This window comes from Ursus americanus, unplaced genomic scaffold (assembly GCF_024610735.1).
Source record: "Ursus americanus isolate L20-20 unplaced genomic scaffold, mUrsAme1.1.p SCAF_169, whole genome shotgun sequence".
NCBI lineage: Eukaryota > Metazoa > Chordata > Mammalia > Carnivora > Ursidae > Ursus > Ursus americanus.
In genome coordinates, this window is record NW_028273751.1 from 45,001 (window position 1) to 65,000 (window position 20,000).

A 20,000-nucleotide genomic window follows, 5' to 3' on the forward strand; every position below is an offset into this window, starting at 1 on the left:
CGCCCGCATCCCCATGGGGGGGGCAGGTGGTCCTCCCTTACCGACTCCACCACCCGCTCCTCGGACTACACCACCAACAGCGGTGACCCGAGGGGGTCGCTGGGAACAGGAAACGACGCCACCGCTCGGCCTCGGGCACCTGAGACAACCTGGAGCGCTCCAGGGGCACCACGGAGGGCCAGGCGCAACGCGCTCAGCACGCCCAGGCGGTGAGCAGCGCGGCGTCGGGACGGCCCTCCCCATGGCAGGGAGAGCCGCTCACCACACGAAGCCAAGAAAGGCAAGCGAGAGTGTCCGCTGCGTCAGAGGACCCCGGTCCCACAGACACCGGGAGGCCGAACGTGGGAGGGCGGGGTCGGGCCGGAGTCCACACACCCCCCCCGCGCCCTCCCCGCACCGCCACAGCAGGCGGAGGAGGAGGAGGAGCGCGAAGGGCCCGCGGGCAGAACGAGAAGAGCGGTCCCATTCGCCATGAATGTCCGTCCCTCGTCTGACGCGGCTTAGGCCCGGCCCGGGAGAGCGCGAGATCACCACATCGATCGGCAGAATGTGCCCAGGGAGGTCCCGAGGGGGGGAAAGCCCGGCGAGGACAGCAACCAGAGGGACCTGCTTTCAGCCTCGCCAGCACCCCTCGACCCCAGGGCGAGAGCAGCCGGACAACCCAAGGAAGGAGGACGCCTGACACGTGGCACGGAGCCTTGCGGGACAAGGGTTGTCACGACCGCAGCCAGGTGCCCGCAGTGGGGAGCGCACGGGGTAAAGCACCCACGCCGCCTGCCCACACCGCCCTCGGGTGCTGGAGACCGGAGGCGGCACCACGGCCTGGACCATCTGGAGGCACCCGAGCCGGCGCACAGGCCCACGCGGACGGCTCAAGTAAGCGAGGGCACAGCCGGGCTTGGCACCATGGTCAAGCCCAGAGGTCCCCCCCGCCCCGCACACGCCCAGAGGTCCCCATCTCTAAGGCGACAGTCGCCAAAGCACAGCGTGTCAGCACCTACCTGGCAACAAAAAGTGCTCATTTCAGGTGACAAAATCACCACGCCGACTGCCGGGGCCTAGACACAAGTCACCGGGACCTCCTGGGACCGTAGCCAGGCCACCGGCCCCAAGCACCGTTCCATCAGCCCCGGCCCCTGGAGCCCCCAGGGCCATCTGGTCGACCCCGGGAGCGTGGCGGCAGCCGGGACCGACGGGGGACTCGCGGGAGGTGGAGCGGGCCGGGTAGGCCCTCCCCCAGTCCGCCTGTCGTCCCCACGTCAGGACTTAGAAAAATCCCCAAAGTCCTGCGGAGGCACCTGTGGACGCCCTCCTCCCCGGCCCTCAGGACGGCCCCACGCCTGTCCCATGCCGGTCCCATGCCGGTCCCCGACTCCCAGTTGGGACTGGGGGGGGAGGGGGCGATACCACGGAGGCGTCCCCGACGGCCGGACCGCAATGGGAATCGCGGCCGGGCCCCTGGGGCGCCATATCCGTGCCTCCCCTCGCGACCCGATCCGGTCCGGTCCGTTCCGGTCCCCTCCGGTCCCCACCTCCGCAGCGAGCCTCGGAAAGCTTGGTAAGAAAATCGGGTCAGACGACCGGAACCCCACGCGTGCCCCGTGGCCGGGCCCGTCACGCCATCCACGGGCTTCCTCTCAAGGCTCGAGCGCGACACGGGAGAAAACCGCGCGACACGGAAGGCCCGACGACCGACCGGAGCCACCGGCCGGATGGCGTCCGGGCGCCGGACACACCCGCTCCCATTCCCCCACGGGCCGAGGAGGGGACACCGGTGGGTGCTGGTCGACCCGTCCAGGCGACCCCCCACACCCCTCTCAGGGAGCGAGGTGGTGGCGGCGTCACACCCTCACAAGCCTGGAGGTTCAATCTCCCGCGAGCCGATCGCGCGCCGACACCCCAGAGAGAGCGGGACAATCACGCTAGTGTCACCGGCTTCCTGGAACTCCGGCTTGGGGACCGCAGCCAAATGCCATCCCTTACTGACATCGGCGACGCTCTGGCAGGGTGACGCTATATAAAAGCGGCCGCCAGGTGGCGCCCGACAACCGGCGCAAAGGACACCGAGACAGATCCAGATCGCGGGCCCGTGAAGGCGCACAGCCGGCCGCCCGGCCACCCGATCTTGTCCCGGCCCCACCTCGGAGGGGCGGGCGGAGGGTGTGGGGCGCGCGGACCCGGGGCGTCAGCCTCGGGAGCCCCCGACCAGCGCGGCACGGCTGCAGCACCCCAGGGCAGACTGGGAAAACGTGTCTGGGCCGCTCCAGCCGGAAAGGGAGCCGGCTGGCCACGGGACACGCGCGTACGCATGCGCTCACGCCCACGCACGCACGCACGCCCACGCACGCACGCCCCCGCCGGAAGCGGACGTGGGCGGAAAATTCCCCAAAGGGGGGCGCGTGGGTGGCTCAGTCGCTAAGCGTCTGCCTTCAGCTCGGGTCACGATCCCAGGGTCCTGGTTTCCAGCTCCCCGTCGGGCTCCCTGCTCACCGGGAAGCCTACTTCTCCCTCTCCCGCTCCCCCTGCTTGTGTTCCCTCTCTCGCTGTCTGTCTGCCTGTCTGCCTGCCTGCCTGTCTGTCTGTCTCTCTCTCTCTCTCTCTCTCTCTCTCTCTCTCTGTGAAATAAATAAATAAAATCTTAAAAAAATAAAATAAAATTCCCCGCAGACACCGGCAGGCCCCAGAGGCCCGGCCGGCATTACGCGGGCTTCCCACAGCGGCACACGGGCGGTGCCCTGGGCCTCTGGGAGGACTTAAGACAAATTTCGGGGGGCAGGCAGGGAACGGAAAACAGAGACCGTGTGAGTACTCCTAGAACAACAACGGTTGAACCATTTTTCTTCTATCATTTCAAGGGGAGGAAGTCTCTCTCAAGCATACGAAGAAAGCTCAGGAGGGCAGAAAGGGGGTGATTGACACACGCCCCCAGAAAGGTGCACACTGAATCCCTCTCTGCGTGTACCACGATGACATCCAAGGACAACAAACAGGCATGGGGGAACATCCGTGCAAAGGCAGGTGTGGCGATAAGAATATCGGTTTCCCCCGAAACCGCCTGGGTGGCTCAGTCGTTGAGCGTCTGCCTTCGGCTCAGGGCATGATCCGGGCGTTCTGGGATTGAGCCCCGCATCAGGCTCCTCCGATGGCAGCCTGCTTCTTCCTCTCCCACTCCCCCTGCTTGTGTTCCCTCCCTCTCTCACTGGCTGTCTCTCTCTCCCTGTCAAATAAATAAATCAATCAGTATTTAAATATATATATATATATATATAATATTATATATTAATATATTTATATTTAACATTTTTATTAAATACATTTAATATGTTTAAATATATTATATATTTATTTTATTATATATTTATTATATTTTTATTTATATAATATATAAATAAATAATATATTTATTATATATAAATATATATTATATATTTATTAAATATATTTGATATATTTAATATTATATAATATATATTATACACACACACACACATATATCTCGGTTTCAGCATCTGTGACCATAACCCTGAAACACACGGTGGGGGGGGGGGCGGGGGGGGAGGAGGAGGCACGGAATGGGGAGGAAGGGAGTTAAAATAGCCATTCACTAAACAAATCCAGCTCCGGGACATCCGCGCATTCCAACACTAGGACACAGGGTGGGGGGGCGGGGGGGGGGGGTAAGAGAGGAAGGGAGGGTGGGTGGTGCTTGAGAAGAGGTAAATAATTGATGATGAAATGTTCCATGATATTAAGGAGAAAAGAAAAACCAGGCGTAGCACTTCCTCTGGCGTGTAAAGGAAAAAAAGTTTGTTTTTTTTTTTTTCCTCCTTTTTTCGTCTTTCAAGTACGCGTATTTCAGGGCACCTGACTGGCTCTGTCGGAGGAGGACCGGGTGACTCTTCCGCAGGGGTCGTGAGTTCCAGCACCACGCTGGATGGGCATAGAGATTACTTAAAATTAGAAAGCTTTAAAAAACAAACACACAAACCACAGACGCGGAGCAGCATTAAGCATCCAAGACATACACCTGTCTTGGGGCGCCTGGGTGGTGCAGTCGGTTGGTTGGGCAGCTGCCTTTGGCTCGGGTCATAGTCCCAAGGTCCTGGAACAGAGCCCCCCATCACGCTCCCTGCTCAGTGGGGAGTCTGCTTCTCTCCCTCCCTCTGCCGATCCCCCTGCTTGTGCTCTCTCACTCACGCCCTCTTTCTCAAATAAATAAAAATCTTTATTATGGAAAGAAAAAAAAAAGATAAACACCTGTAAACAGGAAGTAGTCAGAGGAAAACATCCACAGTAGCAGAGGATGCGACATTAGAGGGCAGCAGAGCAGCATCCTAGCCAGGTGCTATGGCGCTTTACTGCTTTCTGTGCCCCGTAGGGACCTTTAAAAAACCTCACCCTCCTATCCAGGGAGGAGAGGGCAGAAGCAACCTCCAGCAAGACTTCCTTTGATTAAAGGGAACTCTTATTACATTCACCTTCACCATTTGAACATGGGCTTTTAATGGTTTCCTTTCCAAGCCTTTCTCTTTGCCTTCTTCTTACCTGTGTGAATCCCTGATCCCACAGTCACAACATCCCCCCCCCCCCGCCACCACCAGAACACACACACACACACACACACACACACACACACACACACACACACACGGATGAAAACTGTTCTCTGTACACCATACATCCTGAGCACTGCGAAAGTAAATGAGGAAACGCGGACAAGAGAGAAATCAAGCAAATACCGTAACTCTGAAGGCTGGACATCTACTGAGTTGAGAGAACTGACCAAACATCAGACACTTGAAAAGAAGGTTTTCCTTTAAAGTTGATTCTTCCTTAGTGGGCTAAACTACCTACGTTCTTTACTGGTATTTCCTCAACTCAAGAGTGCGGCGATCCAAAGGCGGTTTCGCGGTAAAAAGTTTGTGGGTGCCGTCTTGACATTTGTTTTGCAAGTACACATATTTCAGGGCACCAGGCTGGCTCGGTCAGTCGGAGGACCACGCGACTGCGACTCTTGATCTGCAGGGGTTGTGAGTTCCAGCACCACACTGGATGGGAGTGGAGATTACATAAACAAGCGGATGGGCAAAAGGAATTAAAATCGCTACGGTGATTTCAAACAAAACAAGTGAAAACAAAACAAAACTCGGAAATAAAGTCGCCCCTGGCTTAATGCTTATTTCTAGACGCGACGACAGAGACCTGTGAGGTTGCCAGACAAAGAGCTATCACGGAACAGATACCCAAACAGATACGCCCAAGCCCAACAGAGGTTTGACAAATGCTCAAAGGCCACTCGAAGGAGGAAAGATGGCCCACCTCCCCGTGACATCAGAGGACGGTAATCAGACATCCACAGACCAAGCACGCAGGCAGGCAGGCAGACAAAGGAACAAGAAAGCTGGGGCGCCCGGGTGGCTCAGTCGGTTAAGCGTCTGCCTTCGGCTCAGGTCATGATCGAAGGGTCCTGGGATCAAGCCCCCCCATCGGGGGCTCCCTGCTCACCAGGGAGTCTGCTTCTCTCTCTCTCTCTCTCTCTCTCTCTCTCTCTCTCTCTCTCTCTCTCACACACACACACACACACACACACACACACACACACACCCTCCTCCCCGCTTGTCCCCCCCCCCCAAAAAGTGTTTAAATTAAAGAAAGAAGGAAAGCAAGCAAGCAAGCTTTGACCTAAACAGCCACACTTCACCCCTCACACAAATGTGAACTCAAAATGGATCACACACTGCCATGGGAAACATAAAACTGGAACACACCGGGGGGGGGGGGGGGAGGAGCTCTAAGAGAAAAATTGAGGAACTAGGGCCAGGCAAAGAGAGTTTAAGACTTGACACCAGAGGCATGATCCATGAAAAAGACACGGAGAGGTGGGAAGTCATCAAAATTAAAAACCTAGGCTCTGTGAAACACCCTCTCAAGAGGGCCAAGTGACAAAGGACACGCAGAGGCCTGGGGGATTTGGGGGGGGGGGCTTGTGGCTCAGAGAGAAACAAAATGAGGAAACGCTCCCAGAGGTTGGATCAGGGTCACCAGGTGAACAGCGGTACAATCCGTTCAGATAGGAGGTCTGGCGCACGGCCAAGGCAAGGAAGAAGACCAAGATGACCAAGATATTAGGGTTAGGTCCCCTTGAATAGGTCGTGTCCACGAGGCTACCGAGTCAGAAAATCAGCTAGGCAGTTTTATCTCTAATTCCGAATGGACATGAAGTCTGGGGTTTATAAGCAGAAAGTCCATAAGCGATCACCCAGAGGCGATTAAACACAGAGAAACACCGTAGCAACAATAGACTCTGTAGGGCCCAGGGTCGAACTAGGGACAGCGGGGTGGGGGTGGGGGTGGGGGGGACACTTCACATTTTAACACCCAGCCTAAGGAGCCCATGCTGAGGAACACTGCCGCTGCAGAGGAGGACCGTCAGGAACGGTAGGAACGACAGGAGCAAGACACCGCCAGCTGTCGGGAACCACAGAGGGGATGAGAGATTCCCGAGGAACAAGGACCAATGAGCCACTTACCCAGACTGCCCTCAAGGAAACCAGAACGTGTCACCCCTGAAAGGTGCCTCATCGGTACATGGCTTACTTTGAATTCAACTCACTGGAGACACAGCAGCTGCAGGAAGGATATTCTGACCCTTCTTTTCTTCGTGAGAGCAAGAGGTCGAACTCCCGTGTGAAAGGTACCTGCCCTGGAACCAGGAAGAAGACAGACATTCTTCATCACCAGAGACAAGGGGAGGGGACCGGGAGAATTAGGGTCTGAACAATCCACGTCAATAAACCCTCTTCGACCACCCCCTGTCTTCCCGGGGACGTCTCTCACCGCGGCCTACCGACCTGCCTGCCCCTTGCCCGAACCCCTTTGTCTTCTCCATTCTTCACAAGTTGGCTGATGCCTTGTCTTTACTCTCCTGCCCCGTCCATGTAAACACCCACTAACCGTCGTATGCCCTTCTCCCGTGAATCTCTTGTGTCGGTCGCCATCCTAGGCCCAGCCAGAGACCCCCAAGAGGGTAGAGGAGACTCTCTCCTTCCCCGCCCCTCCCCCCCCCCCCCCACCGCGGGGCCTAGACTGTCCAACTGGAATGTCGGTGTCGGACTTGATGAGGAGAGCGAAGGCAAGAGAAATGAAGCGACAATGAGGTCTCCTTACAACTTGCAGCCCGCCGATAAATCCCTGAGACATACAGGGTGTAACAGCCCTACAACTCTCTCAAGGATTTTTTTTTTTTTAACGTTTTACCGATGAGGATTTGCTGTAGTCAGTGTCACTTCACTCTCATAACCACAGACGCCCAGAATATGCTAACACCCCTCTATCAACCTGTGGCCCACTGACACACATCTAAAGGGCCTCATGACTCCCGCTTTGCTAAAACAGTAGGGACCGACCTTACCTTGACAAGAGCTAGCCCTGCAAGGTCTCGGAGACCTTGCTCTCAGTATACACAAATTCCTTAGAGACTTACCTTAGCCCTAACCCCCACTCACTAGAAACTGTATCACCAGTTAACGCCTCACAGTCCCAGTGCGGCTTTCCGCCCACAGATCCCGTCCCCATGCTATAATAAAAGCACCTGGTTGCACCAGAAACATCTCAAGAATTCTTTCTTGACCGCGTGCTTGGCAGCTCCACATCAGGTCTGCTTGTCTGTCTGTTCTTGTGTTTGTCCCTTCATGCGTGTGTGTGTGTGTGTGTGTGTGTGTACACGTGTGTACGTATCTGTCCGTCTGTCTAGTGGGGCTTTATTTATTTCTTTAGAGCGATTTTGGGTTCACTGCAAAACTGACTGGCGAATACGGACGGTACCCATATGCCACCTGCTCTGCCACCGCTCACTGCTCCCCGCCCCACCACCCAACATGCAGAGGCGCAGGTGTGCTCCCTCAGAGCTTCCCACTCCCCCATCTGTGCCAGAGCCGGTGTGTTGATTACAATGGATGAATCTACACTGAGGCATCATCATCACCCATTCAGAGTCCAGAGTTTACGCTAGGGTTCACTCTTGGTGTTGTCCATTCTATGGGTTTTGACAAAGGTATCTTACCATCATAGTAGTACACTCAGTAGTTCCACAGCCTTAAAAATCCTCTGTGTTCTGCCTGTTCATCATCCCCCCCACACACCCCCAACCCCGCCAAAACCCCTGGCAGCCTACAGATCTTTTTTTTTTTTTTTCTTCCCTCCCTCCCTCCCTCCCTCCCTCCCTCCATCTTTCTTATTACTAGTGTGGATATCATTCGTTTATTATAAAAAAGAGACACGGAAATTATTTACGTAATGCAGGACTGCACAACTTCAGTGGACTGGGTAGTTTCACATGACGCCGTTTCAATAATGATTTATTTCAGGCTACATCTTTTCTGAGAATGTCACAATCCATGTCACCTACAACTACTTCGATGCCTCCATACTCTGGGAGAAGAAATTTCTCGCCAACTTGCATGCCAACTGGTTGAGTCTCTCCACCCTTTTCCTTTAGAGCCTCATCCAATAGCTGCTCCTGTTGCTTGCAGTCCTTGTCCTGGAGATTTTTATGGGAGCACAATGCCTCCTTTGGTTACAATGTTGGCTGCACTCCTTTGACCTAAAACCTGGTCAAAGAGGGGGAGAAACCCTCTCTAAACGCCTGTCCGGCCATGACGCTGTCCGCTGCAGTTTGTACTCTGCTCTCCAGCCTACTGATTTCAGTTCTGTCTCCTCCACAATGTCACATTTAGTGGGAACCGTGAGTTATGTTCACCATTTCAGATTGGCTTCTCTCAGTCAGGAATACACATGTACGGTTCCCCCACCTGGCTCCCCACAGCTACCCATAGTTCCATAGCTCGCTCATTTCTTTCCAACGGCCCCGAAAAACATTCCATGGCCTGGATGTACCCCAGCCTACATATCCATTCACCTCCTGAGGGACTTCTTGGTTGCCTCCAAGGTCAGGCAGTTATGAATGAAGCTACCGTGAACGTCTGTGTGCAGGTTTCTGTGCAGACGTCAGTTTTCAACTCATTTGGGCCGTTGATAAATACCAAGGAGTGGGATTGCTGGGTCGTACGGTAAGAGTGTGTTTAGCTTGGAAAGGCATCGCCCATATTTGTGGCATTTTTTGGATGATAGCTGAGAGCAGGGCAGCACACTGAAGGAACAAGGTCATGAAGGAGGTAGAATTCAAAGATGCTGGAAAGGAAGATGTCACCAAGGCACGACCTTTACCTCCATCCTCGTAGGGTTTGTGGCTGACCCTGAGGATGACATTGACATGAGACAGATGACCAGGAAAAGGAGCATACAAATTTGTTTCCTACAAGTGTCACATGACAAAGCCCTCCTGAGGAAACGAAGATCCTGAGAAGGAGCAAACCCTAAATGCTTGTATATTGGGTTGAACAAGGAGAGGCGACTGTGGGAGGGTAACTCAACAATGTGGCGAGGCTATAGGAACGTTAAGGATTTAAAACAAAACAAAACAAACAAAAAAGCAAGATCTGTTTGTCCAGAATTCTCATTCTCATTCTGAACTTCCTGTCCTTGAAGATCAGAATGTTACTCACGGGGCACCTGGGTGGCTCAGTCTGTTAAGGTTAAGTGGCTGCCTTCAGCTGAAGTCAGATCTCTCAATCCCGGCATCCTGGGATTGAGCCCTGCCTTGGCCTCTTTGCTCAGCGGGGAGTCTGCCTCTCCCTCTCCCTCTGTCCTTCCCCCCTACTCATGCGTGGGCTCTCGCTCACCCTCCCTCCCTCCCTCCCTCTCTCTCAAATAAATAAAATCTTTTTAAAAACTTTTAAAAAAAGAATGTCTCTCACTCCCCTCCCTTCTGGCATAGGGAAGACATCTTCCAGGGGGATGGGTGGGGGAAGCTTCTGGGGAGAAAAGGGGGAGAGTCAGGTACCCTCCTTGCACCTGCGGGGCGGGGGGGGAGGGTTGGGTTGGGTTGGGTGTGTGTGTGTTTGCTGCTGCCGCCGCTGCTGCTTTGTAGAAGTGTCTACAGTTCAAAACAGTACTCTGGTTTCCTTTATATCTAAAGCTTATCTCGGGTTTGGGGTTTGGGTTTGGACAGGAGGAGGGAGGGCCACATTTTCTTCTGACAGAGTGGAGAAAGAGAAGAGGGGTGCGGGCTTGTGCATATTCTTTTCCATCTTGGGGTGAGCGGAGGATTCAGATTCAGCTCTTGCCAGATGAGATCTAATTTCTCCATAAACAATCAGGCAAAATATCAGGCAAACAGAGGGCGAGTAAGCGTTAGAAGACCATGGACAAGATGGGTTCCAAAGCAATGATTTCATCAGAGGAACGTGAATGCCAAAGATTTCCAGGGACCATGTTTATGGATGACTTGGTGTGTAGGTCATTTCAAATTTACAGTGCTACCATCCATCCGGTCACTTCAGCATACTGTCTCCAGCTCACACGAGCAGTGTAGTCGTGCAAATATATTATGGGGCTCATCCAGGGATGGGATTGTGCCAGAAAAAGGGAGACAGCAGCATGTAATTGAGCCTAAGGAGTGTCCAAGAGAGTGACTCTCTAAAGTACATCGAGGCAGAAGGAGACCGGCTGGATTTTTTGTTTGCTTGCTAGGTGTTTGTGGCAATGGGGTGGATGTGGGTGGGTGTTGTTTATTTTCTGGACAAGGTGAAGGGACCCTTCAAGTGGAAGTATTTGCACAAGGGGTCTTGCAGGATGGGAGGGTGCAGCTCAGTCCCTTTACCAAGAAAAAAGGAGAATCAGACCTTTTAAGAACTAGGCAAGGAGAGGAGTCTAGCTTTGGTTATTGCAGCACCCAGGCACCTCGGCAGAAACAACAGAAGGTTCCCAAAAGGAACCGAGTTGCAGGAATCAGCGTGAGCAGGCCCCATCACCCTCAGCTCTCAGCTCTCAGCTCTCAGCCCTCAGCCCTCAGCCACCTCCCCACCGGGGCAGGAGGCGTCTATAATCCAGTCTGAGCTCCAGATCTGGGTCCCGCCCCCCCTCACCCCCACCCACCTACAGGGCTCCCCTGCCCTCTTCTCAGCCAGAGACACATATGGGAGGGTGGTCCCAGAACAAATCTCCCCACATCCACAGAAATCTTGCCAGCACTTTGACCACTTGGCCTTGAGACACCAACTCATCTGTACCCGTGCATGATTTTTTCCTTGGACCAGGGGCCTAGTTCACCACTTAGGACGAACAGCAAATCCCCGCTTCCCCCCCTCCCCACCCTCCCCGCAGCCTATGGTTCCCAATTCGACCGGATAACATCAGTTGGGGGGGCGGGGATGGGGGAGCAGCTGAAGGGAGGGTCAGGGTGATCCATTCTAATGGGCCTCATTCAATCGTATCATTCAAATGCAGAAAGCTTTCTGTTAAAGTCAGAGCCTGGGGCTTCTCTCCACTGAATGGCTTTCCCAAACTTCCCCAACCCTTAGGCTGCAGCTTGCAAACTTCTGGGAAGAAAGGGAGGGATGGAGGGAGGGAAGGAGGGAGGGAGGGAGGGAGGGAGGGAGGGAGGGAGGGAGGGAGGGAGGGAGGGTAAGGGGAAAAAGGGGAAAGAGGATGTCCGAAGAGTTCACCTCATCTGGGTGTCAGTCCTTCATTCCATTTCTATGAAACATGGACAGAGGCCTGCCTTCTGTCACTGCCTCAAGCTGAAGTAAGGTGCAGTAGAGGCTTTGGAATGGAAGGGTCTGATACAGTGCAGGTCGCAACTTTTGGTCCCTTGTGTTATTGGAGGGGGTCTCAGAGATAGTTCCTTATCTGAGAACTTGGATATTTTTCTACATGGTTTCATTGATTTTATCCCCAAGTATACTCTATGGAATAGTAACAGCATAGCATGACCCAACTGTCTCATTCTGTCTCAGATTGATCTGATCCGGCGGGCCTCGTGGGCCTCGGAGAGTACAGACCGGTAAATTAGTCTGAGCCTCTCCCCCCCAGGACGGGGGCGGGGGGGGGGGCAAAGGTCGTGGTGGTTAAGGGCTTCTTGTAGCCAAGTAGCTTAGTGTTTGGTTTTACCTCTATGGGTCCTTTTTTTTTTTTTTTCCTTTACATATCTTTATTACGTAATCTCTACACCCAACGTGGGGCTCGAAGTCACAACCCCGAGATCAAGAGTCGCATGTTCTACTGACTGAGCCAGCCAGGTGCCCCTATTTATATGGGTTCTTATTTCCAAACAGGAGTTAATAGAGGTGCCGCAAGCGGAGTTAACTATCACAGACTCGGCCTCATTCAGCAAGCAATCCGGTAGTTCATAAGAGGCATTTCTATGGAAACCAAAGGAAAACACTGGTTAATGGTTGGAACAAGGGATAAACCCAGTGTCTAAGTCCAGAGTACTACCGGTGAGAAGGTCTCTAGGATGTCAGGCTTGAAGCATCCTCAGATAGAGTGAGGGTGGGCAGGGGCAATCTGACGAATTTTTCTGGTGCGTAGTTCAAATGTCTCATTTTGAGTGGCCCATAGAGCAACAGGCACAAAGATTGTCTATGTACGAGCTATTGTTGCCATTTCCCTGAAATTTATTTCAAGTTGACCAGCTTTCACTTGCCACACTTCAGGAAAAAGGGCACTTTCAGTTCTTAATGATTGTAAGGTAAGAGAATGGGAGAATGTTGGAAACCTTAGTTTGAACAGTCATAGTCAGAGACTCAAGGAAACCCGAAGGATTCAGGATCCAGTCCAGGTTTATAGGCAAACAACATATGTTCAAAGATAATTCATCAGAACTAGCACCTAACACCTACAAAAGTGTGTTATTGAAATACAGTCTTTCTCCCTAAAGTCACCTTCATTCCTGTCAAAGATAGCCAAATGAAGATTAATTTGTTTGTAAAACAAGCCCAGTTTTTAACAAACATGGCCTAATCATCTACGTAAGCACAGCAAAAATAGCAATTGACCAAATCATATATAAGGTTCTTTCTTTTTCTTTCTTTCTTTCTTTCTTTCTTTCTTTCTTTCTTTCTTTCTTTCTTTCCTCTTTTAAATCTGCTTTGATGTAGCTTTTTATAAGGAATTTTAGATTGAACCTTTAACTGCCTTTTTAAAGCCAAGAGCCAAGCCAAGTATTTCCCATCGGATTTGTCTGCAAGACCTGTAGGTTGAGGTCAATTTCTCTCATCTTGAGGTCCTCCAAATTTCCTGAAGTTCCTGCATCTGTCAGGAGGTGGCATTCTTTACTCACCTGGTAAGACTGAGGAGAACACTGTAAGTAAGGTATCAGGCCAACATTTCCAAGGGGCTTTATTGGCTCCATAAAATCGATCTGACTTTCTTAAAGCTGTCTCATCATATCTGAGTCTATGCTTTGTGTCTCTGAAAGATGACTTTCCAGGGGCACCTGGCTGGCTCAGTCGGTAGAGAGCACGACTCTCTCTCTCTCTCTCTCTCTCTCTCTCTCTCTCTCTCTCTCTCCCTTCATTTTTTTAAAGGTTTTATTTATTTGACAGAGAGAGACAGAGAGAGAGAGAGACAGTGAGAGGGGGAACACAAGCAGGGGGAGTAGGAGAGGGAGATGCAGGCTTCCCGCTGAGCAGGGAGCCGGAAGAAGACATGGGGCTCCATCCCAGGACCCTGGGATCGGGACCAGAGCCAAAGGCAGACACTCGACTGACTGAGCCACCCAGGCGCCCCTGTAGATATCTTAAGAGAAAAAGTTTCCTTGACCGTGGAAGAGCAAACACTGGGGGAGGGGGACCAACAATGTTTTGAACCAGAGTCATTAAAAACGCTCATCTTTTTTTCTTAAAAAACAAACAAGAAAACCCAGTCATCGTTTTCCTGAATTCATTCAGTTCCATGTTATTACTTTTTGTTCTGTTTAAATGCAGCTTTTTCATATGTTCTGGAAATTCATAGTTTAATTTTAGGATCTGAAGGTTACCAGAAACCTGTATTTGTCAAAAGTCCTTTTTGTGAATCTTCTTGAAGCTGAACGATATTTTGCAAGAGCATCAGAACGGTAACTGTAAATGACACAAGAGTCAAAAATGGACACGGATATTGTATGGAACCAGAAAAGACCCTGAATAGCCAAAGGAATGTTGAAAAAGAAAACCAAAACTGGTGGCATCACAATTCCGGACCTCAAGCTCTATGACAAAGCTGTAATCATCAAGACAGTGTGGTACTGACACAAAAACAGACACACAGACCAATGGAACAGAATAGAGAACCCAGAGATGGACCCTCAGCTCTATACTCGACTAATCTTCAACAAAGCAGGGAAAATCCAATGGGGGGGGGGGCGGGAGACAGGCTCTTCAACAGATGGTGTGGGGAAAATTGGACAGCCACATGCAGAAGAATGAAACTGGACCATTTCCTGACACCAAACACAAAAAACAGACTCAACATGGATGAAAGACCTAAATGGGAGATAGGAATCCTTCCAAATCCTAGAGGAGAACACAGGCAGCAACTTCTGTGACCTCGGCTGCAGCAACTTCTTGCTAGACACATCTCCACAGGCAAGGGAAAGAAAGGCAAACATGAACTATTGGGACTTCATCAAGATAACAAGTTTTTGCCCAGCGAAGGAAACAGTTGACAAAACCAAAAGACAACAGACAGAATGGGAGAAGATATTTGCAAATGACAAATCAGATTAAGTATGTCTATAGAGGGGCGCCTGGGTGGCTCAGTCGTTAAGCGTTAAGCATCTGCCTTCGGCTCAGGGCGGGATCCCAGAGTCCTGGGATCGAGCCCCACATCGGGCTCCTCCACTGTGAGCCTGCTTCTTCCTCTCCCACTCCCCCTGCTTGTGTTCCCTCTCTCGCTGGCTGTTTCTCTCTCTGTCAAATAAATAAATAAATAAATAAATAAATAAATAAATAAATAAAATCTTAAAAAAAAAGGGGGGGGGATCTCTATAGAATGTATCAAACTCAACATCCAAAGAACCAATTATCCAATCAAGAAATGGGCAGAAGACAAGAGCAGACATTTCTCCAAAGACGACGTCCAAATGGCCAACAGACCCATGAAAAAAGTCTCCACGTCACCCAGCATCAAGGAAATACAAATCAACACCACAATGAGATACCACCTCACAGCAGTCAGAATGGCTACAATTAACAAGTCAGGAAAGGACAGATGTTGGCGAGGATGTGGAGAAAGGGAAACTCTCTTACAGTGTTGGTGGGAATGCAGGCTGGGGCAGCCACTCTGGAAAACAGTGTGGAGGTTCCTCAAAAATTTGAAACTAGAGCTACCCTACGACTCAGCAATTGCAGTACTGGGTATTTACCCCAAAAATACAAATGTAGTGATCCGAAGGGGTGCCTGCACCCCAACGTTTATAGCAGCAATGTCCACAATAGCCAAACTATGGAAAGAGCCCAGATGTCCATTGACAGATGAATGGATAAAGCAGATGTGGAGGATGGATAGAGAGATAGATAGGTAGCTATAGCTATAGATCTGTATCTATCTATATCTATCTGTATCTAGCTATACATCTGTATCTAGCTATATGTATCTATCTATCTGTCATCTATCTATCATGAAATACTACTCAGCCATCCTAAAAAAGAAAGAAAGAGAGAGAGAGAGAGAGAGAGAGAAAGAAAGAAAGAAAAAGAAAGAAAGAAAGAAAGAAAGAAAGAAAGAAAGAAAGAAAGAAAGAAAAGAAAGAAATCTTGCCATTTGCAATGACATGGATGGAACTAGAGGGTATTATGCTAAGTGGAATAAGTCAATCAGAGAAAGAAAATTATCATATGATCTCACTGATGTGTGTGTGTGTGTGTGTGTGTGTGTGTGTGTGTGTGTGTGTGTGTGTGTGTTCCATAAAGAGTTACATGTCATCCTGATGAAGGACACTGCAGAAAGTCACGGAGTTTATTTTCTGTTTTTAGTGTGTGCAAGGCTGTGTGACTCTGATCTTATGGGAGCCAGGGAGGTTTTCTTTTGTTTTCTCATCTTTATGTTTGGAAACCTCCTTTTTAGGGCTTGATTGAAAAAACTTTTTTAAAGATTTTATGTTTATGTAATCTCTACACCCAACATAGGGCTCAAACTCACAATCCCGAGTCCCGACGGAGGACGGAGCCAGCCAGCAGCCAGGCACCCCTTGATTTTTTTTTTTTTTTAATTGAAGCAAACATGCAATGTGTGCTCAGCGCGGAAATAGAGCCCACGTGTTGAGGTTTTGTGGAGTCATTTGGACCTGGGTAAATGTGAAGGCCCGGGAGCAGGGCCCACAAATGTTAAAAGTTGACAATTTCTTTGATCAGTATTCACTTAACAGATGATTTATTGAAAGTGCTATTCTATGGCAAACGTCCTTCTATGTTCGGGATACAGCAACAACCAGATAGCTGAAGCTCCCACCTCATGGATTTAAAGTTTCAGTTGGATGTAGAGATAGGTAGGTAGGTAGGTAGGTAGGTAGGTAGGTAGGTAGGCAGGCAGGCAGGCAAGCAAGCAAAGAGATTTAAAACATGGCATCGGGGCGCCTGGCTGGCTTGGTCGGTAGAGCGTGTGACTCTTGATCTCGAGGTGGTGAGTTCGAGCCTCACGTTCGTTGTAGAGATTACATAAACATAAAATCTTTTTTTTTTTTAAGATTTTATTTATTTATTCGACAGAGATAGAGACAGCCAGCGACAGAGGGAACACAAGCAGGGGGAGTGGGAGAGGAAGAAGCAGGCTCATAGCGGAGGAGCCTGATGTGGGGCTCGATCCCACAACACCGGGATCCCACCCTGAGCCGAAGGCAGACCCTTAACCGCTGTGCCACCCAGGCGTCCCAAACATAAAATCTTTAACAAAGAATAAATGATGGGGTGCCTGGGTGGCTCAATCGGTTGAGCGTGTCTGCCCTAGGCTCAGGTCATGATCCCGGAATCCTGGGATTGAGCCCCGCATCGGGCTCCCTGCTCAGCGGACAGCCTGCTTCTCCTTCTGCCCTTCACCCAGCTCGTGCTGTGCTCTCCTGCTCTCTCTCTCTCTCTCTCTCTCTCTCTCTCTCTCTCTCAAATAAATAAATAAAATCTTTTAAAAAATGAACGAACGAACGAACGAACGAACGAACGAACGAACAAAGCCATGGCATCAAAAGTGAGTGCTTGCTTGCTTGGGGGGGGGGGGGGAATCAAACCGGAATATCTTTAACCTGTAACATATTCTTTATCGATCCTGCTTTCACTACTTTGCCCGGATTTCATTTTCCACAAGTGACAGTCCCTCCCAAGTGGGCTTCTTTCATCGTAAGACCCGTGTTCTCCCATTAGTCCCGCAGAGAGAGAAGAGCCATGAGAGGCGAAAGTTGGGCAGATCGGTATAAATCTAGGAAATAAAATAATCGTTCCCAAGACCAGTAGCCAAAGTTCTGCTTCCGTTTAGGACCCGATGTGTTAAAAAAGCATGTATGGTCGTTGGCTTGGAGAAAGGGGAGGAGGCCGAAGTATCATCCTAAAGAACAGAGTAGGGGGAGAAACAGAAGTGAAAAGATCGAAGAACTGGTTTCCCCATCCATAGCCTTTGAAATGATTTGGTGTCTTCTCCTAAGTGAGAGCCCATTGTCCGTCCAATATTTCATACCGCTTTTCACAAAGTATCACAACACAACACAACACAACACAACACAACACAACACATTGCACGATCCCGTGCCTCCAAACCGTCTACGCAATCCTAATGCGTCCTATCTGCGTTCTATTCTATCATGTGACTAGAGCATCATGTACTTCACCATTCATGTGACTAGAGCATCATGTACTTCACATTCAGGTGAATTCCAACTTCTGTTCGGGGTGCGTGGGGGGCGGTGTGTGTGTGTGTGTGTGTGTGTGCGCGCGCGCGTGTGCGCGCGCCGTATCTATTGCTGCTGTGCAGCGATCTGATCCTCAGGGTGTATCACCCTAACACCGCAATGGCTTGAAACAACATCTCTTTATCATTTCCTGGTGCTTGCCTTGGGTGGCCACGTGGTTTCTACCGGTGTACCCCGGGCTCACTCCAGCAGTGGCCTTCAGCTGGAGGGTCAACTGAGTTTGAAGGTGCAACTTGGCCACATTCCCAAGTCTGCAGTCGGTGCTGGCCGAGCACCGGGTTGCCTCTCTTGTCGATGCCTCTCATGGCCCAGTCAGCTAGACTGGCTCTCTTCCGTGAAGGTCTCGGGACGGCCTGCCAAGAGGGTCAAGAACGCTTCCGGACCACCTCTTCAGCTGTGGCTGTGCAACTAGTAAAATTTCACTTCTAGTCTATTCTTTTGGTCAAGACAAGTCCCAAGACCGAGTCCAAAACCAGGGGACAGAGCAATCGAGCCTACCTCCAGATAGCAGGAGCATCGAAGGCACATGGCGTGAGGGTGCACACGTGCCAGGAGGTAAGGGAGGTACGGTTGTCAGTCTCCCACGAGGGATTCCTAAACCCTATGCCACGACGCACATTTTTGTAAAAGTAAGCTTGACGTGTTAGCGTCTAAAACATGATTTCCTTTGAATCGACCCCTAGAATTGGATTCGTCCAAAAGAAGGGGAAGATGCGTTTTTCAGGCTCTTGATACCAAAGCTCTTGACTTCCAGAATGGACTTGGATGACCCTTCACCATCTCTGCTTTGTAAGACAGTGCAAATTTAATTGGCCAACCCCGCATGAAAAGGTTGTCGATCACGTTCCCGTCCGAATTCAAATTCAAGGCAGGATTCCTTTTTAAAGGCACAGAGCAGCCAGCTCCGTGGCAAGGAGCCAGAATTCTCCGGGTGGATCTCAGATCCACCGAATCCCACAAACCCCGTGTGACGTGAATGTACGAATTCGTGGAGGTTTCCCTCCCGATGGCTAAGAAGATGCTTTCACATCAGTGATGACAAAACGCAAACCCACAAAACCCCGATAGATGGGCACGGTCTTCCCTAAAGGGTCCCTTATTTCATGGAATCCAATTCTTCCACCTTGCAGTCTGCATTCACGGCTTCTATTTTCCGAGAGGCCGACACTCTTTCTCTGCAGACATGTCACAAGATCGGCAGGATACGGTCTTCTGTGCGTCGGGCACACCAAAAGCTGTTGGGAAGGCCCCTGCCATCGGAATGTATTCGGCACGGATGCTAAGGAAGACTTTGAAACCGATCTAGTCCGGTTCCGTCCTTCAGTCCTCTTGGGGGCAGAGCTTCCGTGTTCCATGCCCCCTCTCCAGGAACGCCACTCTCCCCACAATTTCAGGTGTCCAGGCAACCCGGAAACTCTCGAGCTAGGTGAGTTCTTCTGGGAAGGGGCGGGGGGGGGTTGGGGGGGAAAGGGTGGGCAGTGCCGACGTTTGGAAACATTGAAGGGCACCCGAGGCGAGGCTATGGCCAAATCGAGTCCGTGCACAGGTACGTAAGGCGGGGGTGGGGGGGCGGGGGTGGGGATGGGGGGGTGGTGGGGTGGGGCACGAAACCTGTGCTCTCCGTAGGTTACGAAAAGCTCAGGGGCACCTGGCTGGCTCTCTGTAGAGCGCGCTGACTCTTGATCTCAGAGTCCTGAGTTCGAGCCCCACGTTGGGTGTAGAGTTTACGTGAACCAGCAGCAGCAGCAGCAGCAGCAGCAGCAGCAGCAGCAGCAGCAGCAGCAGCAGCAGCACACCACCACCACCACCACCACCACCACCACCACCACCACCACCACCACCACCAAAAATGATAATAATGAAAAGCTCGAAAAGCCCCACGGCCCCTGGCAGGATGTCTATGGCAAGCCACACCTCCACGACAAATAGCTTTCCACAGTGACGGTGACGGATGGCGGAAGGACAGAGGCAGCACCCTACCCCAAACCTCACAGCCTGCCTCCTTTCCGGCCAGATGTGCAGCATCTGGGAACGGCTTTGAAACCTTCCCAGTCAACGGCTTGGGCCCGCCTGTCGGGAAAAGCGCTCTGCTGTTCATTTCACTCCTGGACGAGCCTAGGAAGATGAAGCGGCGGTAGCTCTCGGGGGGGGGGGGGGGGGGGCGCCACGCGATCCAACACACACGACCACAGCCACTGAGGAGCATGAGATCTGTATGGCCTCGAGG

General features: G+C 51.3%; 1 long non-coding RNA gene across 1 annotated transcript in view; it reads right to left on the reverse strand.

Moving 5' to 3' along the window:
• LOC148106630 (uncharacterized) overlaps positions 1 to 2,290 on the reverse strand; it is a 16,348-nt gene extending 14,058 nt beyond the window's left edge. Inside the window, exon 1 of the long non-coding RNA XR_015723654.1 lies at positions 2,141 to 2,290. This is a non-coding gene — a long non-coding RNA (uncharacterized LOC148106630). The remainder of the gene's footprint in view (positions 1 to 2,140) is intronic.
• Between the last annotated feature and the right edge of the window lie 17,710 nt (positions 2,291 to 20,000).